The sequence below is a fragment of the Salmo trutta genome, chromosome 23, assembly GCF_901001165.1.
Source record: "Salmo trutta chromosome 23, fSalTru1.1, whole genome shotgun sequence".
In the NCBI taxonomy this organism is placed as follows: Eukaryota; Metazoa; Chordata; class Actinopteri; order Salmoniformes; family Salmonidae; genus Salmo; species Salmo trutta.
Genome location: NC_042979.1, coordinates 2,571,708 through 2,579,958, shown reverse-complemented (window position 1 = coordinate 2,579,958; position 8,251 = coordinate 2,571,708). Strand labels below are relative to the sequence as shown.

The following is an 8,251-nucleotide window of genomic DNA, read 5'->3' as shown; positions in this document are numbered from 1 at the left end:
TGTTTTTCAGCGTTAAGTACTCTGCAGCCACTTAGTGTGGTGTGGACACCAGGTGAGGCCACACACAGATTCCTGTTGAACACTGTCGCTTTAACTACCTTATTTTCTCAATAACAGTCTCTCTTCTTCACTTCATCCCTATCTCCCTTTCTCCCAAAATCCTCTAGGTTATATCAGCTGTGTCGGTGAACAACCCCTGCATCTGAATTGGCTACATAGAGGGCACAGCATGATCAGATGTGAGAGGTTACTTGGTCAGGTCAACAGGAAGTATTATTAAAGAGATGCTTTACATTGAAATACAGATAGAGATGCAGTAGTCCCAGAGTTAATGATCCCAGGTCAGTTTATATTATACAGGAAGTATTATTAAAGAGATGATTTATATTGAAATACAGACAGAGATGCAGTAGTCCCAGAGTTAATGATCCAAGGTCAGTTTTGCATTTCACCTCCTGATTGATGACTAACAATGTCAGAATAAAAACTAAAAACATAAGGCTTAAACATGCTCTCTCTCTCCATCTGTCTCTCGTCTGCAGGTATGTTTTGATGTGAAAGGATGCCAACACCCAGTCCCATCATCGCCACCTCACCAGCTTTTAAGATAACCTTTGGGATGACGTGAGACATTATTATGTAATTGTGATGAGCTGAGAGAATATTTATGTAGCACTGTGATTCATTAATCATGTGCTGCCTTCCCTGCTCCTATGTGCTTACCTCTTTCCCTTTCTGTCTTTTACACCTCTCCCGCCACCTCTTTCTTCCTCTGTTTTTATAATGCACAACAGATGTGCATTGAAGTACAGATGGAAACTTGTATTTATAACACTTGGATAATGAGCTTTTCATTAAAGCATTTCACATTCTCTACTGGTTGAAATGAAGTGTAATTTGATGAAATACTCCACCTATCCTGTGTTTATCAGATCAATGCAGATGAAGGGCATTAGATGTTGAGATGAACTGGTGTTAGAGTATTTACATGATGCATAGGAAGTGTAGTGTTGTGTTTTTTAACATTATATTTCTGTTTATATGAATTAACTAGTTAAATCCTGTTTCTAGTCTATTAGTTACAATGTGTAACCATTGGTCCCAGGACCGAGATTGGTAAACACTGTTGAAGTGTATAATTGTAATACATACATGCAGACACAACGTCATTCAAAGACTGTAATTTTACACTCCTGGTATTGGATATGACTGAAAAATAATCTCAAAGACATTCATACCTAAACTGCACCTTTATTTGCCAAGGTAGAGTACATGATCAGTGAATATATTAAATGTACAGGCTACAATGTGGGGATCTCATACATGGTAATAACTACATGTATATACGACTTGCATCCTTGGCACAACATGATATTATATTCTACTCAATCCATAGGCTTCATTAATGTCATTCAGGCTGTTTTGAAGTTGATACAACTGGCTATGATAGCTGAGGTTCATATGTATACCAAACGTTTGGGTCCATACACAGATCGGCTAGATAGCTAGCTACACATCCATAGGCATACAGGTATTATAATCATCCACTGCACAATAAGCAAGAACATAGCTAGCTACGTTATTTCATCTATCTGCATGGCAGATATCAGCAAGGCAAGCTTACACAATTGTACATTCAATTTGCAGTAAATTCTTCAGCTAGCTAGATTCTATACATCCACTCACAAAACGACAGCCTGGTTTGCTGGTTGTTTCAGGAGTCCCTAAAACAACCAGAATGACAATTTCATACTCATGTCACAACACCCATAAAGCTAGTCAGCTAGCTGGCTAATGTTAGCTAGTCAGCTAGTTGGCTAATGTTAGCTAGTCAGCTAGCTGGCGAATGTTAGCTAGTCAGCTAGCTGGCGAATGTTAGCTAGTCAGCTAGCTGGCGAATGTTAGCTAGTCAGCTAGCTGGCTAATGTTAGCTAGTCCGCTAGTTGGCTAATGTTAGCTAGTCAGCTAGCTGGTTAATGTTAGCTAGTCAGCTAGCGGGCTAATGTTAGCTAGTCAGCTAGCTGGCTAATGTTAGCTAGTCAGCGAGCTGGCTAAATCGCGAGTTTCGTCAATTTACGATAAACTTTACGACAACTTTACAATAAAAAAATGCCTAATCGTTTGTCTCTACATTAACTAGCATTCCTGTCAACTGTACATGTTTTTGCATGATTCATTATGACGTTATAATCCCTTACATTTGCTTACATCCTAGTATTTTTGTCCGCCATCTTTGATCCAGTTCAGTTCTGTGTAGCGGTACCCCTCTCTCCTAGTATTTCTGTCCGCCATCTTTGATCCAGTTCAGTTCTGTGTAGGGGTACCCCTCTCTCCTAGTATTTCTGTCCGCCATCTTTCATCCAGTTCAGTTCTGTGTAGGGGTACCCCTCTCTCCTAGTATTTCTGTCCGCCATCTTTGATCCAGTTCAGTTCTGTGTAGGGGTACCCCGCTCTCCTAGTATTTCTGTCCGCCATCTTCGCTGAAGAAAGTCGTCACTAGTGCAGCAGCCTTCCCCGGTCCTAGTGCTGCCCGGGAAGAAGTTTAAGATGCGATGGAACGGTTGACGAAAAAAAGAAATCACAGAAAAAATATATTGACTGATATTGATTTATTTAGGGGGGGGGGGGGGGAGGTAAACTTTTTCCTGAAAATACAATATACATTTTACTCAACTGCGTTACCCACGCCAGTCAGCAGATGGCGGTGTGGGAATTTAAGGCAATGCTGTTAGTGTGACGTATAATGTAGTGGACGGAACCCTTTCATTAGCAGCAACAGTTAGTCAGCCACCTCGGTAGCTTGCTAGACAAAATAGCCGAACCAATAAAGCTCTTTAGACGCTTTAGCCACTGTGTTTTAAAGCAACTTCTGTCGTCTAGTTAGTTATCAGATTTTATTCCATATTTACGGCGTTGTTGTTATTAGTCAGCTAGCGGGCTGGTTAAGTTAGCATTAGCCTAGCTAACATTCCCGACCATGAGCTCACTAAGCTTCTCTCCTCCTGCTAAGGAAGAGGTCTGCTGGACGGAGAAAGAGGGTCTGTGGCTGAACGTTGTCGTGAAAGAGGAGGAAGAGGAGGCTGTCCCAATACAAGTGGAGGGTGTGGCTGTTACCGTGAAAGAAGAAGAGAAAGACGTTTCAGTTAAAGAAGAGGAAGAAGCGTTCAGAGTGAAAGAGGAGAAGGATGTTACTGTTAAAGAAGAGGAGGAGGATGGGGAGATGACTGTCACATTGGAAGAAGACGAGGATGAAACTGGATTTCTGGGCTCGGTTTCCCAAAGGCATGTTAAGGCATCCAATGGTTCTAACGATAAACGTGCCCTGATTAACACTAGTAAGTACTGTCTTAAAAACAGAGGCACAAACTCTGCAGTTGTTGAACTGATGTTTGGTGTTAAAGGGGAAATCTGCAATAGCTACATCCATATTTAGACTTTTAAATTATTTATTTATAGCCATTGATTCTGTAAGAATATAACACATGCCTCATGAGCTTAGTTCAACTGTTGTACTCCATCAGAACCTCAAATAAGCTTTTTTTACTCCAATGTTTAGAAACAATTTAAATGATAAACAAACACTGTAACCACTCAAACACTCAAAACATTGGTTAAAACTATAATGTTGATATCATGGATGGTCAGTCCTTGCATCCGTAAGGTCCGTCTATGAATTTGAGAGTAGTTACATTTCTCCAGCCCCATCATCATCTAATAACCAAACTAGTGGTGGAATGACAGCTTTGTTATTGTATGAACTACAGATTGGTTGATAGATGTGTGGCTATTTTATAGGGGTAACCTAGGATTTAAATAGCAAAAAATTGTCAGCCCTGAGACTTGGTTTGGTAAACAGCTGAGGAATGGGGGCTGGAGAAATGTAACCACTCTCAAATTCATAGAGAAAGCTATTGTAGCAAACATAACCCAAAACCTAGCGACCTCGAAGTTCAGACATCTTAGCGTAACAGTTATAAGGTGTTGGCTTGACAGTCACTGGACCTAGGTTTGAGTTCAGCTTAGGGCTCCCCCTGAATTCAGTACACTATGAATACAAGGACCAGTCATCCATAAGGTCAAAATCATAGTTTTAACCAGGTTTTGAGGCTATACAGTGGAGTTATGCAATGCTTTGGTTTCTGATGGGGTAATACAGTTGAAATATTTGAGGCATTTATAAGTTACACTACCATTCAAAAGTTTGGGGTCACTTAGAAATGTCCTTGTTTTTGAAAGAAACAAGTCCTCAAGAAACAAGTCCTCAACTGACAGATTAATTAAATAGTACCCGCAAAACACCAGTCTCAATGTCAACAGTGAAGAGGCGACTCCGAGATGCTGCAAAGAAAAAGCCATATCTCAGATGGCCAATAAAAATAAAAGATTAAGATGGGCAAAATAACACAGACACTGGACAGAGATGTGTATTTTTCTTTGCAACTCTGCCTAGAAGGCAGCATCCCGGAGTCACCTTTTCACTGTTGACGTTGAGACTGGACAGAGGAACTCTGCCTAGAAGGCCAGCATCCCGGAGTCGCCTCTTCACTGTTGACGTTGAGACTGGACAGAGGAACTCTGTCTAGAAGGCCAGCATCCCGGAGTCGCCTCTTCACTGTTGACGTTGAGACTGGTGTTTTGCGTGTACTATTTAATGAAGCAGTTGAGGACTTGTGAGGCGTCTGTTTCTCATACTAGACACTCTAATGTACTAACCCTAATGTACTAACCCTAATGTACTAACCCACTCCTCTTTCTATTCTGGTGTTAGGTTCTAATGTTTCAGAGTAAATAACTCAGACACTAGAGAAGCTTAACCAAGTTTAATTCTTTCCAAAGGGTCATTACAGCTGTATTTCAGACACAAACCTGTTCTCACCATCACAAGTATATATACCCCACTTTGGACACTCCTCCTTCTCTCCAATCCTTACATCTCCTGGTTCGACAGGAAGAGGGTAACAGGATACTAAACCCTTATTACTCCCTTCAGGGGATCTGACCTGACCTCCTGACCTCAACCCCTCCTTCGTCTAATCCACAGATGTCCATCCGCTTCCCCTAAAGCAATCCTGTGATCTCCTCCCGTCCACCCAGCACATTCCACAGCCACTCTGTCTTTCTACAGATCTCACTCCTTTATATACTCTGTGTCTGATCTCTTATGTTTTTAATATCTCAATGTTCAACGTTTAACCCGAATTCAACACTGGTTAGAGCCAGTTTGCGCTGTTCTCTGAAGGGAGTAGTTCACTGCGTACGAGATCTTCAGTTTCTTGGCAATTTCTCACATGGGATAGCCTTAATTTCTCAGAACAAGAATAGACTGACGAGTTTCAGAAGAAATGTCTTTATTTCTGGCCATTTTGAGCCTGTAATCGAACCCACAAATGCTGATGCTTCAGATACTCAACTGGTCTAAAGAAGGCTGCTTCTTTAATCAGAACAACAGTTTTCAGCTGTGCTAACATCATTGCAAAAGGATTTTCTAATGATCAATTAGCCTTTTAAAATAATAAACTTGGATTAGCTAACACAACGTGTCATTGGAACACAGGAGTGATGGTTGCTGATAACAGTCCTCTGTACGCCTATGTAGATATTCCATTAAAGATCAGCCATTTCCAGCTACAATAGTCATTTACAGCATTAACAATGTCTACACTGTATTTCTGATCAATTTGATGTTATTTTAATGGACACATTTTTTTGCTTTTCTTTCAAAAACAAGGACATTTCTAAGTGAGCCCAACCTGTTGAACGGTAGTGTATATTCTTCAAGAATCAATGCTTATATAGTAAATGGGTCTTTCTATAACTGCCAGTGTAGATTTCCTGTGAGGGTCAAAATGTTACAGCTGTTGATAAGATGTTGATAAGTCGTTGTATTCAAAGACCTCAATGTCTTGCCAGGAGGGTGCAAGGTGCTGTGTTGTTGTTGTCTGCTGCCAGGAGGGTGCAAGGTGCTGTGTTGTTGTTGTCTGCTGCCAGGAGGGTGCAAGGTGCTGTGTTGTTGTCTGTTGCCAGGAGGGTGCAAGGTGCTGTGTTGTTGTTGTCTGTTGCCAGGAAGGTGCAAGGTCCTGTGTTGTTGTTGTCTGTTGCCAGGACTTGTGTGACGTCCTTTTCCTGCTCCAGGACTGTTTCCATCATCTGCAGTGGAGATCTCCACCTTGTCGAGGATTCTGTGTTGAGCTTGTTGAGGGGCAGGCCCACCTTGTCAGGGATTCTGTGATGAGCTTGTTGAGGGGCAGGTCCACCTTGTCAGGGATTCTGTGATGAGCTTGTTGAGGGGCACCTTGTCAGGGATTCTGTGTTGAGCTTGTTGAGGGGCAGGTCCACCTTGTCAGGGATTCTGTGTTGAGCTTGTTGAGGGGCAGGTCCACCTTGTCAGGGATTCTGTGTTGAGCTTGTTGAGGGGCAGGTCCACCTTGTCAGGGATTCTGTGATGAGGTTGTTGAGGGGCAGGGGCACCTTGTCAGGGATTCTGTGTTGAGCTTGTTGAGGGGCAGGTCCACCTTGTCAGGGATTCTGTGATGAGGTTGTTGAGGGGCAGGGGCACCTTGTCAGGGATTCTGTGATGAGCTTGTTGAGGGGCACCTTGTCAGGGATTCTGTGATGAGCTTGTTGAGGGGCACCTTGTCAGGGATTCTGTGATGAGCTTGTTGAGGGGCACCTTGTCAGGGATTCTGTGATGAGCTTGTTGAGGGGCACCTTGTCAGGGATTCTGTGTTGAGCTTGTTGAGGGGCAGGTCCACCTTGTCAGGGATTCTGTGATGAGCTTGTTGAGGGGCAGGTCCACCTTGTCAGGGATTCTGTGATGAGCTTGTTGGCTCAGTTTATCCTGTGCACTTGTCAGGGCCTTCTGCTTCTTCCAACTATAGGAAAATGTGCTGACCACTTTCTTGCATTTAATCCACCAATAGATTTACATACTACTGTTGTGATTTAAGAGAGCTAAATTGCTTTAGTAAACAGGATCATTTATATAGTAGGATATTTATTATTGAAAGACAGAGGATATATTGAAACCAGAGGCTAATGTATAAATTATAAATAAAAGCAATGTAATGTTTGGATATTGCACACAATTACAAATGACAAATATGATAGATTTGCATAGCGGTATATATTCTGCTTAACGTATAAGAAGGATCAGTTAAAAAAAAAATTGCTGGTGTTTCCACCTTTTGGCGTCAACACAACTTACATAGTGCTGTTTGTTGGTCGAGGTCAGATATCTTAAAGCAAAACCAGTTCCAAACGACAGAGGCCCCCTTTTTTTTAACCAATTCTTCGTTGTCCTGCAAATCAACCTCAATACGTTATTTTCCTTTACTTCAGGCATCACCTTTTACCTCAAATAAACAGTGGATTTCTACTGTTGTGGGCCTTTAACCATCTGTCTGACTTTGTCTTTCACACAGGAGAGAGATGTGACTATCGTGGATCCTCTGGAGAGCCTCAACAACATAATGATGCTGACAAGGCAGAGAAGAGTCTCTCCAGATCAGAACACCTCAAGAAACGCCAGCAGAGACCCAAAGGGAAGAAATCTCACTACTGCTCTGATTGTGGGAAACATTTCAAATTTTCATCAGAACTTAAAATACACCAGAGAACACACACAGGAGAGAAACCTTATAGCTGTACTCAATGTGGGAAGAGTTTTACTCAGTCAAGCAGTCTGATAGTGCACCAGAGAACACACACAGGAGAGAAAAGTTATAGCTGTACTCAATGTGGGAAGTGTTTTACTTCATCTGGCTATCTGAAGATACATCTGAGAGCACACACAGGAGAGAAACCATTTAGCTGTACTCAATGTGGGAAGAGTTTTACTACATCTGTTTATCTGAAGATACATATGAGAGCACACACAGGAGAGAAACTATATAGTTGTAATCAATGTGGAAAGAGTTTTACTCAGTCAAAGGGCCTGGTAGTACATCGGAGAACACACACAGGAGAGAAATTATATAGCTGTGCTCAATGTGGGAAGAGTTTTACTCAGTCAGGCAACCTAAAATCACACCAGAGAACACACACTGGAGAGAAACCCTTTAGCTGTGATCAATGTGGGAAGAGTTTTATCATATCTGGCGATCTGAAGGTACACCAAAGAGCACACACAGGAGAGAAACCGTATAGCTGTAATCAATGTGGGAAGAGTTATGCTACTTGTCGCTATCTGAAGATACACCAGAGAACACACACAGGAGAGAAACCATATAGCTGTAATCAATGTGGGAAGAGT

The 8,251-nt window shown here is 42.0% G+C and overlaps 1 long non-coding RNA gene across 1 annotated transcript; it reads left to right on the top strand.

Moving 5' to 3' along the window:
• The first annotated feature begins 2,982 nt into the window (after positions 1-2,982).
• LOC115159094 (uncharacterized) lies at positions 2,983-7,801 on the top strand. Its single transcript, XR_003868839.1, has 2 exons — positions 2,983-3,335; positions 7,422-7,801. It is a non-coding gene; the product is annotated as an uncharacterized LOC115159094 (long non-coding RNA).
• Positions 7,802-8,251: the final 450 nt, after the last annotated feature.